General features: G+C 44.5%; 1 protein-coding gene across 2 annotated transcripts in view; it reads left to right on the top strand.

Moving 5' to 3' along the window:
* The window catches only part of CDH4 (cadherin 4), a 1018047-nt gene that overhangs the window by 519957 nt on the left and 477744 nt on the right, over positions 1 to 20346 (top strand). The gene's annotated exons all lie outside the window — the stretch shown is intronic.

Below are 20346 nucleotides of genomic sequence, written 5' to 3'. Positions count from 1 at the left end.
TCATTTACAGCTCTAACCTTATCTCCCTTCACACTCCCATCTGCCTTCTTCGCTCCAAAAATGAATACCACCTCTCCTGCCAACTGATTACTTCCACCTACTCCCACCGCCAAGATTTTTCCCATGCTGTTCCCTACTTTACCTCTGGAATTCTCTACCTATCAGACTCTCCACCTCTCAAAGCATCAAAGAGGGTCTCAAGACCCACTTCTTCATCAAAGCCACCGAGATCTCATCTTAACCCACTAATTCTTCCCATCTAATTACAGAGCAATTTAAATATTGTCTACCCTTGTTTTTACCTAGCTAAATGCAAACATTTTATTTAAAGACCTGTAATGTGTCCAGTAATACCCAATATAGAGTGTAGACCGTAGACAGACATTATCAAATGCAACAGTAGACAAGTTACCTTGAGGATAGGAACTTTTTTTTCTCAAGAAATCTATTTTTAATGGATTTTAGTAAACAAAAAAGTTGTTTTTTAGATCTTTTATGGTCATTTATTTTTAATTAATAAGCAGTTTGTTTTGAGAAGAAAAAGTCTCATCATTCAGACTGACTCTTCCATTTTGTAACCCAAATTCTCTCATCGTCAGCCTTATCGTCTACTCCATGCATAAGTGAGATGCATGATTGCTTCATTGTACCCTTTGTAAGAGACACAATTATCTTCCAAATCCATTTCAAAATCTAGTGTTTTTTATACAAAATCCCAACAAGCAATAAGGTAAAAGGTGTTAGACTTCAACCAATCTATGGCCAGTCTTTCAACTGTGGGAACTACCAATGATAGCCATGTGGAAATGAATAAACATTTGCAATAAAAGTTTTATTTCCGCTGTATTATGGTAAGAATAAGACAGTAATATGTATATTTTATTAAATTTTTCTCTAAATAATTACTACAAAAACTGTTTGTTCCTTAACTATATGACTGTAACCATGCATTATGCATGATCAGTTTGACCAAGTTGCCCCATTAAAAATGAACAGATCTGAGATGAGACATAGGGGTAAATTTACCAAGGTGGGAGTTTTTTAGAACTGTGATGTTGCTCATAGCAACCAATCAGATTCTATCTATTATCTTCTAAAAGCAGCTAGATAAATGTTAAGTAGAATCTGATTAGTTGCTATGAGCAACATCACCAGTTTTAAAATATCCACCAGAGCCGGCGCTACCCGCTCAGCAAAATCCTGCAAAGCAGGGAGGCGCAGGCATGGAGAGGCGCTCTCCCTGCTCTGCTAGCCTGCTGCTGGGACTGGGAGGCCCACCCACAGATGTTTCCGGGAGACAGCAGCAGGGGGCAGCGGCTGTAGAACCAGAAACACCTCACTGAGCAGGGTCACCATAGGGACATACTGCCCAGATGCTGTTCTCATATGGACCCCTTTACAGTCACGTGCTGCAGCTGTGGTTGCCTGCCTGTGCTGTGAGATCGAGGAAGTTGTTTAGTTCCCCCCAATGGCAATCACACTCCATCTCCGTTATTATTAGGCTCCACCCCTTCTTTCCCGAGGCCCCGCCCCTTCCTGTCATTTGCTTCTCTCTAGCCTCCCCTCCCTGAAGCTCCGCCCCCTTCCCTCTCATATCAGAATGCTATTGTTGATAGCTCTCCTCTCCAAAATCCCTTCCTCCTTCTCCTCTCTTCCACCCATGGGCAGTGCCACTTCCCATCCTTCTGAGCTGAGTAGTGTGCACACTCAGAGACCAAAGAGCCTTCTTCCAGCTGAGGTAAGTATATAGGGTGGGGTGTGTCTATTAATGCAACTTGCAGGTGTATGTACATTGCAGTTTGTGTTTTTAGGTTTTAAGGTGTACTCAGAGCCAGGGCTACCCTCTCAGCACTCTCCCTGCTCTGCTACTCTGATGTTGTTTCCGGTTGCAGTGGCGCCTGCAGCGTGAAGTGCGGTTCTTCTAGCATAAGCTACCTCCCTCCCACCTCTCTATTCCCCAGCCTCCTCACTGCCTGCACCTGTATGACAGCAGTGGCACCTGCAGCGTGAAGCGCAGCTCTTCCGGCGTCAGCTACTCCCCTCCCTCCTTCCCACTGCCTGCACTGCCGTCATGGCAGTGGCGCCTGCAGCGTGAAGTGCAGTTCTTCTACCGTCAGCTGCCTCTCTTTCTCCTCTCTCCTCCCCCCTCCTCGTCACTGCCTGCATCTGTATGACGGCAGTGGCACCGGCAGCATGAAACGCGGCTCTTCAGGCGTCAGCTACTCCCCTCCCTCCTCTCTCCTCCCCCCTCCTCCCCGTTGTCTGCTCCTGTATGATGGCAGTGGCACCGGCAGTGTGAAGCGCGGCTCTTCCAGCGTCAGCTACTCCCCTCCCTCCTCTCTTCTCCCCCCTCCTCCCCGTTGTCTGCTCCTGTATGATGGCAGTGGCACCGACAGCGTGAAGCGCGACTCTTCCAGCTTCAGCTACTTCCAGCTTCAGCTACTTCCTTCCTTCCGCTCTGCTGCCTGCACCGGTATGATGGCGGCAATGCCAGCAGCATGAAGTGGCTCTTCAGTCACTAGTCCACCCGGCACTGCTCTCCCGTGGGCATACACACTACAATTTTCTGACCATTTGGCCCAATATCAGTGGATTGGCCAGATAATTGCAGCGTGTTTGTGGCCTGCTGACTCGAAAACATTGATCTGTCAGGCATGCCGGATCATCGAGCACGTCCCTCCAATACAATATTTTCTAAGTGTCCAGTCAGCAGCATCGGGCATTGTAAGCCCTACCACGGCCGACTGACAGACCTTCCCCTGTTCTTTCACATGGGAAGGAACAGGAAAATGTCTGCCTGTGTATGCCCAGCGTAAGTACCGCACTCCACCCTCTCTCCCCTCCCCTCCTGTGGACATGTGTAAGGGGCACTACTGCAGTGGCTATTATGTGTGGCACTACTGTGGGCATTATGTGTGGTACTACTATGGGCATTATGTGTGGCACTACTGCGGGGGGCATTATGTGTTGTACTACTGTGTGTATTATGTGTGGCACTACTACTGTGGGCATTGTGCAAGGGGTACTACTGTTATGTGTTAGTGGCACTACTGTGTGTGTTATGTGTAAGGGGCACTACATACTGTGGGAGTTATGTGTATAAGGACACTACTGTGGGCGTTGTGTATAAGGAGCATTACGTGTGTAGTGTAACGTGACTAGGGGTCACTTGTAACGTGAATAAGGGGCATTACTATGTGGTGTAATATGAATCAGGGGCACTATGTGTGGTGTAAGTTGAATAATATGCGTTACTGTTTGGCATCATTTAAATTTTGGCATCATTTAAATTTGGTTATTACTGTTATTACTGTGGTGTGGCCACATCTCTTTCTTGTGAGACCACACTCCATTTCTACAGAAGTGCGCACTGTCCCTTTATTATGTATGGGAGGGAGGGCGCAAATTTATCATTTGCAGGAGGGTGACGAAAACACCCTAGCACCGGCCCTGTATCCTACCTTAGTAAATTTATCCCATAGTTTTGGCAGACACATGTGATCTATTTGTACTGATCCACTTGTAGAGTGCTTGGGTTGAACTGCTGTAACCTGAGAGGCACAACTAGTTTGGTGGTACATTGTATTGTTACAGTTCTCAGGACAGCTGACTGCAATTTTGGCCAGTCTCTATTGGCATCTAAAGGTTCCTGATGAGGATCTGAAATTTTGCTTGAGTCATGCTATAGTTTGCAGCTTATTACATCTAATTGACAGCCTAATTGTAAAGGTACCTTAATAACAAAAGACAACACTGGTTGGACATTTGCAGTGTTAATTCTCAAATCAATCAACTGTTAGAATGCACCATAAAGTTAAAATCTTTTATTTTCCTTATGCTTACCACATCGTTACTGTACCACACTTACACATGAATACCCTTATCTGCTCCACAGGTGTTGTATATGTGCAGTACAAAATACTATCACAGGTTATGCATACTACAACATATTTTATGTGACACAAATAATTAAATTAACATTCAAATGCACACACATTCAGCTTTCCCACATAATGGATGAAGCAAAACCTACACTTACATATAACATTTGTATTGTAAAGTACACTAATCAACTAACTTTCAGTGAAGGCAGCCATTTTGTAGGCTATCAAATATCCATCTATAATTCTTTTTGGAACTAGTGACATTACTGTCCCATGACTGCTCATTATTATTGGTTTAATCTGCAAAATGGCTACAACTACCCCACTACACAGTGATATTACATTTTCCTAGTGAACTGTCTTCTCATCTACAGTATATATATAAAAGGCAAATACCACTGACTTATCACAAAATCTCCTTAACCATAAGTTCTAGGAACTTGAAATTTGGACAGTAGTTTGCTTTTGTGACATAGGCACCCACTGAGAAGGGATTTTTCAAAATTCCACCCACAAAAGGGTTAAAAGGGGTGAGATAATTCCCCCCTCACAGAGGAGAGTTAAGACTGCATGGTGCCGGCGATACCAAGTCGTGGAAGGGGGCGGTCACAATGCTCTGTTCCTGGACTTCCTTGCAGTGGCAGTTGCAGAGGTCCATTATTCAGATAGGGGAGCCACATCAACTGCCACCCCTAAACACTGTCAAACATTGCTGAGTGTGGCTCCCCTATTTGAATAGTGGACTGCTCTAAAATTGCCACTGGCAAGGAAGTCCAGCCTTCTGGTTCAGGAGATTTTGTGATGTGTCAGTGGTATTTGTTTATATATATAGATTTCAGATACTGTATAAGTACTTAACTAACCTATTTCCAGTCAGGAGAGGATAGTGTCTCAATTATCAGAGGTTAACCTGTCACTTGAACTAAACATTGCCAAACCTCTCAGAGAGCATTAGGAGGAAAGGAGACATACATTTAGAAATTTTGACTCTTAAATGCATTAAAGAAAAGCTTGATAATCAGCAACTGCTTATCTGCTGTGTAAAGGGTACAGACAGCTCTCCCAGTGACCTTAAGTATTGTGGGAAAATCTTTACCTTTTTATTTTAAAGGAGGAGCCCTAAGGAGAGTGAGAAGATAAGCATGTAGGGGTATTGATGCTAGGGACGAGAGTATTATACTCCCGTTATATAAATCACTAGTGAGGCCACACCTTGAATACTGTGTACAGTTCTGGGCACCGTACTACAAAAAGGATATCCTGGAGCTTGAAAAGGTACAGAGGAGGGCGACCAAACTAATTAAGGGCATGGAGACGATGGAATACAAGGAAAGGCTTGAAAGACTAGGCATGTTTACATTGGAAAAGCGGAGACTAAGAGGGGATATGATCAACATCTACAAATATATAAGGGGACAATACACAGAGCTTGCGCGGGACCTGTTTTTGGTTAGATTAACACAGAGGACTCGTGGACACTCGCTCAGGTTAGAGGAAAGGAGATTCCGCACAATACGACGTAAAGGCTTTTTCACGGTAAGGACAATACGTGTTTGGAATTCCCTGCCCGAGGGAGTTGTAATGGCGGAATCTGTCAACACCTTTAAGAATGGGTTAGATAAATTCCTATTGGATAAGGATATCCAGGAGTATGGTGCATAGTCATGCATTATAGTTACTATAAATAGGGATAAAATGCAATGGCTGACAGCAGCATCAGTCAGAAATTTTAGTCAAATCATCATGCATAGGACACCACAAATAGGTTGAACTCGATGGACAATTGTCTTTTTTCAACCTCAGATACTATGTAGACATAGGGCCCTTTGGAATAGAGTCAGCCTATCCTTGTAAACTTTACATAATTAACATACAGCGGGTGGAGCTTGGCCTGTTGTCCCATCATTTACAGCACTGAGCAGGGCAGCATCAGAGGTGGGACAGGGCAGAGAAGGAGGTGGATTATTCTCCTCTGCACCAGTCTTTTGACATCATCAGTCCAGAGAAGGCCCGCCTGGAGGTGCGGCATGACAAAGATTGGCAGCGGCAATGTCCTGTTGTAAGTTTAATTAGTTTACCTGGAAGTCCTTCAAAATTAAAGATATACGCACAGAAATACTTGAAATTCTGTAGCGAAGCACGGGTATTTAGCTAGTAAAATTTAGCTGTGTAGGCAACAGGTGTTGTCTAACTTCCCTGTTTTTATTTATATATTTATTTTTATCTATGTGTTTTGTCAGTGGGAAGAATCATCTCATTTCTATAAAAATTTTTAGAAACAGGTCAAGTCCACTTGCTTCAGGCTGAAAGTGTTTAATGACGGCAATCTAAATCTTATCATATACTTTCTATTAAATAAAATTTGTTTGTGAAAATGTTTCCTAATTTGTCAAAGCAATATACTGTATGAGCTAGCAGAAGAGTGGTCAGTAGCCTTATCCTTCGATGTGGGCTGTGTCATGTGGTGGCCTGTGTTCGCTGTCATAAGAGAGAGCACAGTCGGCCTGTCACCATACACCAGGCTTGGTGGAACAGAGAGACTGTTCTGTCATCGATTTTTCTCTTTTGCAGCCGGATGTCAGAGGCAGACAGTTTTTTCCATATTGTGGAGAATTCACGAGACGGATCGGGGACTAAGGCTCATTTAAATTCTATACACATCCCCGGTCTGTCTAACCAGCTTGTTATTATTGTACTCTGTAGAATTGTTCAGCGTGGATTAATTTCGCCAGCTAAACTCAGAGAGCGTGTTTGGCGGAAAAGATTGAACTTCTAAGGGTCTGTACCCTCTTTATAAAAAAAACAGGACAAAAAATGCAATGAATTCTGAGGAGGACAGCAAATGTTTCACTTTAAGAAAGGCATATCTTTTGGCTGAGGGCAGAGAGAGGCCAAGGCTAGCTAAGACTACTATTCCTGGGTGCCGCAACTAACATCTGTACTGTTTAGATAACAAAGTACAGCCATCCTCTTAACATTGTACTCATTTTATAACGTAATACTCCAGGGCAACTTTCAGACATATGCGTAACCTTTACTGCAGTTATTTCGTTTTGAACTCATAAACAAATATAAACTATGAGCAGCACTGATGATAAATTCATACCTAAATAAAATATAATCTTAAAACATAGATAGACAGACAGACAGACAGACAGATAGATAGATAGATAGATAGATAGATAGATAGATAGATAGATAGATAGATAGGATAGATAGAGCAATAAAATAACTGACTCTGCCCTGGTGCCTTCCACAAGCACAAATGTCCATACAGCCTGTATGGGATGCAGTTAAGATGCCGGCCGTCGGGATTCCGGCAGCCAAAATGCCAATGCTGTAATCCTGACCGGGTCAGGAGACCGACGCTGTAATCCTGACCGAAAGTAGTAGGGTCGGGGGGGGGGGGGGGATGTGTTTAAGTTTAGGTTTAGGGGCCTCCCGTGGGGGTTAGGCTGTGTGTGTGTGTGGGGGGGGGGGGAGTTAGGGTTAGGCCGCAGGGAGGGGGGTTTAGGCACCACCGGGGGGAGGTTAAGCTTAGGCACTAAGGGGGGAGGGTTAGAGATAGGCTGTGGGGCATGAGGGGTTAAGTTTAAGCACCACCCAGGGGAGGTTAGGGTCAGGCAATAAGGGGGAGGTTAGAGTTAGGCTGCAGGAAGGGAGGGTTAGGGGGTATGGGACAGGAGGAAACCGTCTTACCTCCCCCTGTCGGGATTTCAACTATCAGGATGCCGGCATCGATATTCTGACCGCTGGCATCCCATACGCTGGCAAATCATACTGAATCCTCCTGTATTATGGATGCCACTCATAATGCAATATCTAGTCTAATTTCCAATATTTCAGTTTATTACAAACTTCCTTTACCCTAAGGAAAGTTTACAATAAACTAAAATGTTGGAAATTACAGAAACAGTGGTGTTGTATTATATATAAATACCAGGATGTGTAATCACAGACCATGGCTGCAGTTGCACCAAAAAGGCCCTGTCGACGACTTGGCCGCACCAAGTATCTTATTCGCTCACACAATGCAACTTATTCATACTAATAAAACAGCTTGATGCAACAAAAGCATTTATCTAGACTGCACTGAACAATTTGATGTGCCGCATTTGTAAATCTGTCTGAGTCTAATTACAAAGTGCTATGATACAGTAGCTGTGGGTTTCTTTCACACCAAGTTCTGTTATTCTTCATGTTGAAGGGGGTGGGTGTTTGTGGGGGGGGCACATTCCCCAGGTGCCAAGTTTTGAGCCCCCCGCCAAGGCGGAGACAAAAAGCAGGAAAGTGATAAGTCAAAAGCATGCCATGGCTGGAGTAGGCTTCAGAGGGTAGACCAGGGTTGGATTAAGGGGAGGCACAGGGAGCAAGTACCCCCAGGCCACCCTCTCTCAGGGGCCCCTTGGCCAAAGCTCCCCCAACCCATCTTTAGCTGCTGTCTGGTCTGGTGATTGTGACCAGGCTCTGTGCCTGCCACTGAACTAATCAGCAGGGCACAGGCATAGAGGGTCCAGGACCACCCAGCATAATAACGTTTTTGTTCCCCTCTTCTTTCTGCGCTGCTTGCATGACATCAGTGTATGAGGAGCCTGCTGCTGCTGCTGCCTGTAGGAGGAGCAAGGAGAAAGATCCAGATAAATGGTGGTGAGGGGGAGGATTAATACAAACACAGGCTGCTGCTGCCGAGATAAAGGGGGGAAGGGGGGGACAGATCACTGCAGTGATATAGGAAATGGGTGGCACAGAATACTGTAGAGACACTATGGGGGAGGCACAGGCTGCTGTAGACACACTGGGGTTGTGGGTGCAAATTAGTGCCTTGCCCTGGGTGCCGGAAATACTAATTTTGGCCCTGGATGTAGGATACAATAGCATGTACAACCCAAGAAGGCAGAGTATTCTGTAGGTGGATATCACTCTTTAATTCCATGCATTATTCATAAATAGAAAGAATTTGCTGTATTCAGCAATGTGTGCATTTGAATTCTGTAGAGAAAGGAGCATGTCAGAATAGTAGAGAAGTTGAAATAATTGTTACGTTTAATTATCTTAGATTGGAACTTGGATTCTGAACCCCGGGTATCTTGTCTGAGCCAATGTAATTGACACTGTACTGTTCTCAGTCACCGGCAGGCATGTACTGTACTTCACCTGTAAACTATACTGACAGAAAACCCGACAGATACTGTATAAGTAGTTTAAATTTAATGATTCTCTGTGTTACAACGTATAATGTATTTATCATATAATTGCTTCAAATCACTTACCTAAATCTGCTTAGGGCCGAACATAAAGAAGTGCTGGCGACCCAAGGAAAATAGGTGAGTTTGTTTTACATGTGATTTTTGTTTTTAACATTGGCCTATCTTATCTGTTCTTCAAATTTAGGAAATATGTTACAATATCGACTTTAGTACTGTTACTTTTTTTCCACACATACACCCGTTATTCTCGTTACTTCTGATTTCACATTACTCTCTGTTCTTACTTGTTATGCATAAAGAATTGCGCAGTATTGACTCTCATGCAATTCTAAATAAATATATATATATATATATATATATATAAAATGGCATGGCCATTTTCCCAGTGACTTTTCCTACTGCGCATGTGCAAAACACTGACGTCAATTCCGGCCCCGGACAGGCTGAAGTGATCGCAGTGGCTGAGTAAGTCCTGGGCTACTCAGAAACTGCACAAAACATATTTGTACTGCTCGGCTGCACATGCATTCGCACACTTGCAAAGCAAAAATACACTCCCCTATGGGTGGCGACTATCTGCTCGCAGCAGTGCAAAAAAACCCTAGCGAGCGATCAGGTCTGAATGACCCCCAATTGCACAGTTCCTCTTCTTCTGCCTTAGTGGCATATTTATCACAATCTGCATCTCAGATGGGTAGGATAAATTTGCCCAAATTTGCATTGCGATATTTGAATACATCGTAAGGATGTATTAATTATTGCATGCATGGACAGAGCTTGTGAGAAAACTCTGTCCCTGCGAATCTTGTCACCACACTTCTCACGGTATTTTACGTGAAAAATACCCTGAGCATGTGAGTGAGCATGTGCCACCGGCTACACCCACAACCGACCGGACTCCCCCCTCCACGCTCACCTGCAGCCAGGACTGGTGATAAATGATCCGGTGAAGATACCCTTTTTTTTACATTATTTTAGTAAAAATAATATTGCCCATTAGTGTACTTTATATTTTCTTACTTTGCTCAACAGCCCTGAAACTGATTGGCATATTTGGGTAAACAGGGTGTCACTCTAAATGATCTATTATTAGAAAATAAATATATTGTGTGTAAAGGCCCATACACATTAGACGATGTCGCTCTGTGAGCGACATCGTCTAACGTTTCCCCCTCCCGGGCCGGCCGGTCGGCGGCCGCCTGTACGCACTGAGCGATATGACCGCTCATATCGCTCAGTGACGTCACGCCCCCGCCAGCCCTGCATGAAGGTCGTGGACGACAGTCCACATCCTTCATGCATGCCCTACCGACAGCGACGATCGTTGCCGACCCGCGGGGCCGCGCATCGGTCGTCGCTGGCGGCATACACACTTAGCGATAAAATGAGCGACGTCGCTCAAGGAGGGGGAAAATGAGCGACGTCGCTCATTTTATCGTTAAGTGTGTATGGACCTTAAGATCAGCATTACTCACCTATAATCAGCATTTTCAAAGCAACTTGCATATATTGGGGAATCTTGTGGTTCATTTGTTTTCTGACACATTAGGAGGGGGGTTAAGGTTGATGGTAAATATATTATGCAATTTCTGGGATAGACTTAAAGCAGCACAAACTAAATAGTTAATGAGGTTTTAGAGTAGGTTGGGATAGGCAGACATCACAGTCCTCAGCTGACGCCATGGCTTTGTGTTTTGAGCCATGTCTCTAAGATAGAGAAACAGTGACTGTCCATGTCTCCTTTATTATATGGCGTCTGCCTTGATGGTAACACAGAAACTTATGTCAATAACCTGTCAGTGTAATTGACTCAAGTATAATAGCTCTATCTCCTTTACTGTAAGAATTGTCTCAAGCGACACTGGAGCATTTGTACTGCACAGAGCATTCAGTCGTAATAAACTGTATGTACATCATATCATAGAATTTATACCACGTAAACATACAGTACACCAAGGCCCTCATTCCGAGTTGTTCGCTCGCTAGCTGCTTTTAGCAGCTTTGCACACGCTAAGCCGCCGCCCTCTGGGAGTGTATCTTAGCTTAGCAGAAGTGCGAACGAAAGATTCGCAGAATTGCGAATTGAAATTTCTTAGCAGTTTCTGAGTAGCTCCAGACTTACTCCTACACTGCGATCAGTTCAGTCAGTTTCGTTCCTGGTTTGACGTCACAAACACACCCAGCGTTCGCCCAGACACTCCCCCGTTTCTCCAGCCACTCCCGCATTTTTCCCAGAAACGTCAGCGTTTTTCTGCACACTCCCATAAAACGGCCAGTTTACGCCCAGAAACACCCACTTTCTGTCAATCACACTACGATCACCAGAACGATGAAAAATCTTTGTTAGGCCGTGAGTAAAATACCAAACTTTTGTGCTAATTTACTTGGCGCAGGCGCACTGCGAACATTGCGCTTGCGCTGTTTGCGACTAATCGCTCCGTAGCGAAAAAAAATAACGAGCGAACAACTCGGAATGACCCCCCATGTGTGTAAATATAACATACAAAAATTAGCAGCTAGTTAGATTAATCTGGGGATGGGTAACGGGTTATACTTGAAATACTTTTTTATGAATAGTGAGTACCTTTTTGGATTAGTTGAATACTTATTTTTAGCTACAGTATTAGTTTACCTTGCTGGCCGATCTGTTTTACAGTATGTATTTTACAGCATCATGTAAATAACATTCAGGGGCATAGCCGGGTGATAATGTGCCCTGAGCCGGCCCTGCGCTTCGAACATGTGAGATCATTATGTCACAACGGCTTCACTAGGAACAGCGAGAAGCGGATCTCCCGTAACATCCCAACAATGCCCTGGATACCTTGCTGCCAAGACTAGCGAGAAGCTGTGGTGGCTTTCTAGGCTGCTAGGTGCTATTCCAGGCACCTTGCATGCCCAATACAGGTGCTACAAGGCAGCAATTGTGCCACCCCAAGATATTGCACCCTGGTTGACAGCACAGCTTGCCCACCCCTAGTTAAGACCCTGATTACAAATTGTTCATGGACTAGAAAATGATTCTAAAATGTTGAACTAATATTAACTAATCCTACTCTAGATCAACTTGTATTATGCTATTGGTCTGTTCCCTGGTTCGGCATCTGTGTGCATACTGTGTGTGTGCAGCCATTGGCTGTCACCTGAGTCAGTGGGGTGCTGTTGAGAGGGATCTGGAGGATCCCTCTCCAAAAGAATCTGTAAAACAGTATTCCAAAAGCCACTGTAGGCTAATGCACTCTGTAGATGGTGTTAGCCTTTGGTAGTATATGGACTTTGCATTGCGTAGATTGTCAAATTCAACTGCATTGCAGCCCCAATATAGGATCTGCTTTACAGTTAGAAATGGAGGGGCTATGCCAGATATGGGAGATATCTGCTACGATCCATTCATGTTAAATCCCAGGTATCCTTAATATTTGCGGGTACCACCTGAAAAATTGTGTTTTCAGAAGATCTCCTATAATTATTATTTTTTTAAATATGCCCCTAAGTGTTTTCTTCTTATTCTAAGACAAACTTACTTGTTGCACTTATTATATGATTTGTGTCTGGGCCTTTAGTTCCATTAGTACATTTATTATTTTGGCTCCGTTTGATACCAGCATTGGACAGTATGAGATAGTGACACTTGAAAGAGAACCAATGAAATAACACAGCTCTAGGTATTAGGATCTCAGCATTAGCTAGTGCTGTAAGTAGAGTGCAATCCAGTTCTCTCTTTACGTGTACCTCTATAGAGAATTGCAGCGTCTCTTGCTCCAGTGTGGTTTGCAGCACAGGCTTTGGAAGACCCTGTCTCTTCATCTCGCTCACTTTGCTCCCGGGCCTGTAATTAGATAAGTTAGTCAGTTGCACAGAGGTGATTAGCTTTACTAAAATTAGATACACAGTAGAACTGACATGCTGTGATGAGACACTGAAAAATACAGTTTATTACAGTCCTCCTTACCCAACTGTTCATTCTTTTAAATAGGAGTCTACAAAGAGGACACTGTCAACACATTTTTGGTGCTTGTGAATTAGAATATCAGTTACAAAAAAATGAACTGCTATGAGGACCCATCTTGGTGACTTCTTAACATCCAGTTTAACACTACTGTTGGAATTGTTTGATGCCACTTGAGTCTTTATAGAAATTGTTCTTGAAATATCCATAGTCCCTAATAAACTTGTTGCACTAATTCTGTTTGTGCCCAATTCAGTTTGATTCTAGAGAGAACCACTAATGGTAAAAGCTAGGTTTGCTTTTTTTGTAGTCAGTTTTTGCAGATATTTATGCGTGTTCAGTGAGGTGTATATGTACGATATAGTGCATTACCCCCTTATTACCTACCGTCCACTGCTCATATTCTCATGGCTACTCTTGATGCAGGACTAGAGAGTTCTGAAACTCATAATGAATCATATTAATGCCTTCACTACCTTTCAAACTACTCCCTGATGAATGCTGTCAGAAATGGTGATTGGCCATTTGTAAAATCTAAGAAGGCCATGACTTAATAGGAAACTTTCAGGACAGTGACCTCTGACATGAGGAAGCACTTGCTCAGCCTCTTTAGTAGATACTGAAAACATCCTAGTTATAAATTAATTGATTTAAATTATTCATTGAAATAATATTCATTGCTAGCTCGGCAATGAAGATGCTTTAATGGTCCCAAAGGGGTCAATTTATGAAACTGAGAAAAGCCCTATCTCTGGCACAGATAGGGCATTCACTAGCAAAAGATTGCTTATGTAAATCATTGGGAAGCCATTTACTACAAATTGTGGTGGTACAAGCTCTATAATAATAATAAATGATGACATCAGCAAGGTTTTTATCACTTCAACAAGAAGACAGCAAGAGAAACACAAAGCCATTGACCATAGTATACAGTTTGGGGGTCATAGCAGGGCACCTATATCCCCTGGGCTACAGTTGCTGGCACCTTTTCTGTGTTACTACTACTGCTGGAGGTTGTCCCTTGAAATCCATCAGTGACCTACATAGGGGGGTATTCAGTTCTTGTCGGAAACTGCCATCTTGTCAGAAAGATGGCAGTTTCTGACAGGTTTAGGTTGGAAGGGGCTCCGACCTATTCAATGCAGCCCCTTTTTTTCGATAAGTTGGGAAATCTGACTTGTCGGAAGCCTGTCAGAATGCACGCGGATTGCGGGCTTAAGCCGCTGATCCACGTGTATTGTCGGAAGCGCGGTCAAACCCGACTGGTTTTAGCCTCGTTTCCGACAATCTCAACCTGACTTTAAAAAAATGTAATATACCCGTTAGGCTTTGTTGCTTATTGATTGCACTAGGTCCTAGTGAACTATAAGTTTCAATGTCATACACATTGGTTCAGCACACAAAAGTGCCTCTTTAACTTCTTACAGTGTATCTCCCAATATTGGTGCCCCTTGATTCGTGGCCATGTTTGCGCACAAAAAGGGGGCTTAGAATCTGGGAAAGGGGGCAGCCCCATTTGCGTCACTGTGGGGACATATCTAGCACTCTCCGAGATGCTGGGCTGCCCCCAGACTTTATCTGCACTGTGAATAGATGCCATGTTCACCCGCTGCTCCCCCTCACCCCCTACTGCAGGACACTGTGGCCTGTAGATGGCACAGCCCCAGACAAACGGGACTCTCCCACTGTATGCAGTGGGAGGTATGCAGTGATGACTTTGGTTTCTCTTGCATTGTTGTAAGGCTGCATTCTCAGAAATATCTACCCACAAAATGTTGTGCCTCAGCAATATCTGGTTTCTTTAAGTAATTACTCTGCTTTGTCAGCAATTTTTGGTTCCACCCACATAATGGCTGCCTTCACAGTGAGAAAACAGCAGGAGCTCTTTAACAGGAAAGTGGGAGAAAGTTGTGACTGAAAACGTAACTATTCAACTGTGTTAGATTCACCGTCTGACATCCCTCATGATTTGTTGTTGCACAAAACAGTTAAACACAAAATATGTTGATATAAAAAATAGACAATCAATACCAGTAAAACACATAAAACTGAAACAGAAATGTGTGACACTGTCGTATGTTTAATGGTACATAACGCAGATTATATATTTCCCTGATAGATTGATTGCGGCGGTGTATTTTCTGCCTGTCAGTGGATATATTTTTCACAGAGAGACAAAGTTAATGTATTATCTTCATGAAATACCAATATATGCAAATACTTATCTCCCTCTGCTGTTCTCTTCCCATCATGCTTTGGTCTCATACATAAAAGACAGTGAGGATATTTGATGTCCCTTTGTTTAGCATCCCTGTGTATTGAATTAAAGGCATAGTTTTATCTAAGGGTTACAGTAATAAAACAAGACATGTAGTGCCCAGCGAGCAAAGAACATGTGTGGAACGTTTAGTATTTGAAGTGTAGCGCTTACTGGACCATAAAGTTCTTTAGTGAAACAAAGTGGTTTGATATTTCCGCACTAAGTACATATCTATCGGCTCTCCTTTATTCAGACTCCAGCAGAATCTTTATTTACATTGCAGATAATTTGCACATTCCTCCTGTGATGCATTTTAAATTGATAAAGATTTTTTATGTCACACAAAATCAAGATCACCCATTTACTGCCGCCTATCAAATAAAGAATGTAAGGGAAAATTAAATGTAAGAAGTCATAATTCAGTACCTGCCGAGTAGAAGCAAGCCATTTGTCAGCTGAGCCATTTTTTAGCCCATAATTTCACTAGCAACGTTACTAGTGACATCGTAGAGGCATGAGGCACATTGTGGCTCTTTCCTCAGCAACATCTCTTGTTGTTAGTGAATTGATACACTACATTCTCGTGAATACTGCTTCAGGCACCGTCATGACAGGGCTTTTTATTAGGTCACCCAGTATTTTTATAACGTCACCCAATATTATCCAACTGTCCCTCTATAATTTCTTATTGACGAGAGATGGTTTGAATCTTAATCAGCAATGCAGATGGGATGGGGAGCAAGTAAAGTGCCCAGGCTAGAGTCACATCCATGTCCCAAATATGGTGAGTTTATGCCCCCTGCAGCAGCACACTGAGCCAAATATTCACAATAGGGCATGCTACCAACAGGCTTGGTCACACTCCTTAAAGTACCAGGGCCCAAAATTGGCCATGGCAGATCTATAATCAATAATGGGCACATGTTTTGTTTTGTCAGTTATTTATTTATTTATTTGAAATCACTAAAGCTGGGCATACACAGCCTGACAAACCTTTTATCTGGCAGCCTGACACCCAGTAAATATCATGGGCATACCTACGCTTTCAATGTATGGCCACACAATATCTGAGATCCTCCCAAGGGAGGATACTGTACATTTCACTGTTCCTCCCCAGTGAAGGAAAAGGGGAAATGTCTGTCAGTGGGCTGCGGCACTGCATACACTGCCCAATATGGCCAACTTGCAACTTCAAAATATCACATCTGACAGACATGTATTTTCTTTTGCAACATGGTTTTACCAGATTGCAGTTACAGTACTTGCTCTTGTTTGGGTTACTCTTAACGCAGAGTCATTAATTCCTCAGGAAATGACAAACAAAGGGAGACATTTACTAAGCAGTGATAAGAGCGGAGAAGTGAGCCAGTGGAGAAGTTGCCCATGGCAACCAATCAGCACTGAAGTAACATCTATAATTTGCTTACTATAAAATGATACAGAGCTGCTGATTGGTTGATGGGGCAACTTCTCTACTGGCTCACTTCTCCGCTCTTATCATTGTTTAGTAAATGTGCCCCTTAATATTAGATCAACTAGATCACTAGGGGGATTTAAGGCTATGTAATTAAAATGATGCTGAGCCCAATTCAGATGTGGTCGCTAAGCAGCCATTGTGTGCAAATCGGTTAATGCTTTCTTACTACACATGCATCTGAGCTGCAGTGCGCACCCACATCGATTGAATTGGGATGGCGGTCGCACTGAGGAATTAGTTGCAAAGTGAGTGACAGGAAGACAGTGTTTGGGGGTGGGAACGAAGAGTGGTTGGGTAAACACGGGCATGTCACTTCCATTCAGACGGAGTTTTGTGGGCAAGTATAAATTACCAGTTGCAATCTTACTTGCTACTGGAGCACCCTCAGCATCCCTGGCGAGTAGCTCAGCCTGCTTGTCTTCAGGGGCACTAAGACTCTGCAACATGACCTGATATGTGACAATGGGACCAATGTATCAGTAACTATATGCCATCAGATGGAAATGATCCAAGCAGTGGGCGTCCCTATGCTCAGGTTAGCATATAACGAGTTTTATGGTAAGAACTTACCTTTGTTAAAACTCTTTCTGCGAGGTACACTGGGCTCCACAAGGATAGGCCAATGGGGGTGTAGAGTAGGATCTTGATCTGAGGCACCAACAGGCTCAAAGCTTTGACTGTCCCCAGAATGCACAGCGCCGCCTCCTATATCACCCCGCCTCCTAGCACAGGAGCTCAGTTTTTAGTTAACCAGCCCAATGTAGTAGCAGGAAAAGAGACGACAACAGTTAGTAGCCACATACACCACACTCTCACGACAAGAGAAGTGTCAGCAGCTAATGCCATACCAACCCAAAGAAGCTAAGTGCGTCAGGGTGGGCACCTTGTGGAGCCCAGTGTACCTCGCAGAAAGAGTTTTAACAAAGGTAAGTTCTTACCATAAAACTCGTTTTCTGCTGCGTAGTACACTGGGCTCCACAAGGATTGGACAATGGGGATGTCCTAAAGCAGTTCCTTATGGGAGGGGACGCACTGTAGCGGGCACAAGAACCCGGCATCCAAAGGAAGCATCCTGGGAAGCGGCAGTATCGAAGGCACAGAACCTTATGAACGTGTTCCCGGAAGACCACGTAGCCGCCTTGCACAATTGTTCAAGGGTCGCACCACGTTGGGCCGCCCAAGAAGGTCCAACAGACCGAGTAGAATGGGCCTTAATGTGAACAGGAGCAGAGAGACCAGCCTTCACATAAGCATGTGCAATCACCATTCTACTCCATCTGGCCAGGGTCTGCTTGTGAGCAGGCCAGCCACGTTTGTGAAATCCAAACAAAACAAAGAGAGAATCAGATTTTCGGATAGAAGCAGTTCTCTTCACATAGATACGGAGAGCCCGTACCACATCCAAAGACCGCTCTTTGGGAGACAAATCAGGAGAGACAAAGGCCGGAACCACAATCTCCTGATTAAGGTGAAACGAAGAAACCACCTTAGGTAAATATCCGGGACGAGTCCTAAGAACCGCCCGATCACGGTGAAAAATCAGATATGGGGAACTACAAGAAAAAGGCACCCAGATCCGACACTCTTCTAGCAGAGGCAATAGCCAGCAAGAACACCACCTTAAGGGAAAGCCACTTAAGGTCAGCTTAACCAAGGGGTTCAAACGGAGGCTCCTGCAACGCCTCCAAAACCACCGACAAGTCCCAAGGAGCCACAGGTGGGACATAGGGAGGTTGGATACGCAACACACCCTGAGTGAAAGTATGAACAACAGGCAAAGTCGCAATTTTTCTCTGAAACCACACCGACAAGGCAGAAATATGAACCTTTAGGTTGATGAGCCACCCGTGGGCTTGTAGAAACCGGACCATCATATCCAGATGACGCAGGAGAAGATCTGGGGAATTTGCCAGGATTAACAAGTCGTCCAGATACGGCAGTATCCTGACCCCTTGACGGCGGAGTACCACCGTCATCACCGCCATAACTTTGGTGAAGACTCGCGGAGCCGTTGTTAAACCAAAAGGTAACGCCCGAAACTGGTAATGTAGGTTGCCAATAGCGAACCTCAGGTATTGTTGATGTGACACTGCTATAGGAATATGCAGGTAAGCATCCTGTAAGTCCAGGGAGACCATGTAGTCCCCAGGTTCCAAGGCCTGAACTATAGAGCGAAGGGTTTCCATCTGGAACTTGGAAACCTTCACAAACCTGTTCAATGTCTTGAGGTTGAGAATGGGCCGGGAGGACCCATTCGGTTTCGGGACTAGAAACAGCGGGGAATAGTACCCCCGGCCCCTCTGAGCAAGAGGCACCTGTACGACGACTCCTGTATCCAGGAGGGTCTGTACCACTGAGTGTAGAGCTTTTGCCTTTGTCTGGTCCAAAGGGACGTCTGTCTGGCAAAATCGATGAGTGGGACGGTATTTGAAGGCTATGGCGTAACCTCGAGTGACGACTTCCCTTAACCAGGCATCTGAAGTGGTCTTCAACCATTCCTGGATATACCCTAGAAGCAGGCCCCCCACCCTGGGATCCCCCAGGGGGAGGCCCACCCCGTCATGCGGCAGGCTTATCGGTCTTGGCAGCTGGCTGACGGGCAGCCCAGGCTCTTTTGGGCTTCGGCTTACCAGGTTTGGAAGTGCGGGCCTGCTTATGGTACACCTGACCTTTTGCTTTACCTGAAGGACAAAAGGGGCGAAAGGACGTACCTTTAGCCTTTGACACAGAAGGAGCGGTATTAGGTAGACAGGCAGTTTTGGCAGTAGCCAAGTCAGCCACAATCTTATTTAAGTCCTCCCCAAACAGAATATCTCCCTTGAAAGGGAGTACCTCCAGGGTTTTTCTAGAGTCCAGATCCACAGACCAGGATCTCAGCCACAATATTCGGCGAGCCAGGACTGACGTAGTAGAGGCCTTGGCTGCTAGGATACCGGCATCAGAAGCCGCCTCTTTAATATATCGAGAAGCTGTGACAATATATGACAAGCATTGTCTAGCATGGTCAGAAGAGATTTCAGCTTCTAACTCCAAGGCCCATGCTTCAATAGCCTCTGCAGCCCATGTAGCTGCAATAGTGGACCTTTGTGCAGCACCCGTGAGGGTGTAAATCGCTTTCAGACAACCCTCCACGCGTTTATCCGTAGGCTCTTTAAGAGATGTGACGGTAGTGACAGGTAGAGCTGAGGAAACCACCATCCTAGCCACATGTGAGTCTACTGGAGGAGGCGTTTCCCAATTTTTAGACAGCTCTGGCGCGAGGGCATAGTGAGCCAGCATCTTCTTTTGAGGCACAAACTTCATACCCGGGTTTTCCCAGGGTTCCTGACGTATATCCACTAGGTGGTCAGAGTGAGGTAAAGCTTGCTTAACCACCTTCTGACGCTTGAACCTATCTGGTTTCTTAGGAGGGACGGATGGCTCGGGATCATCCGTAATCTGCAGAATTAATTTAATAGCCTCCAAAAGATCAGGAACATCCACATGTGAACTACCCTCCCCATCAGCCGTATCTGAGTCAGAACCTGATGGGTCAGTATATGTGCCGTCTTCATCAGACGAGGTGTCAG

Source organism: Pseudophryne corroboree, chromosome 3 (genome assembly GCF_028390025.1).
Source record: "Pseudophryne corroboree isolate aPseCor3 chromosome 3, aPseCor3.hap2, whole genome shotgun sequence".
Classification (NCBI taxonomy): Eukaryota; Metazoa; Chordata; class Amphibia; order Anura; family Myobatrachidae; genus Pseudophryne; species Pseudophryne corroboree.
Note: the sequence above shows the minus strand (reverse complement) of the source record. Positions and strands in the feature narration are given on the sequence as shown.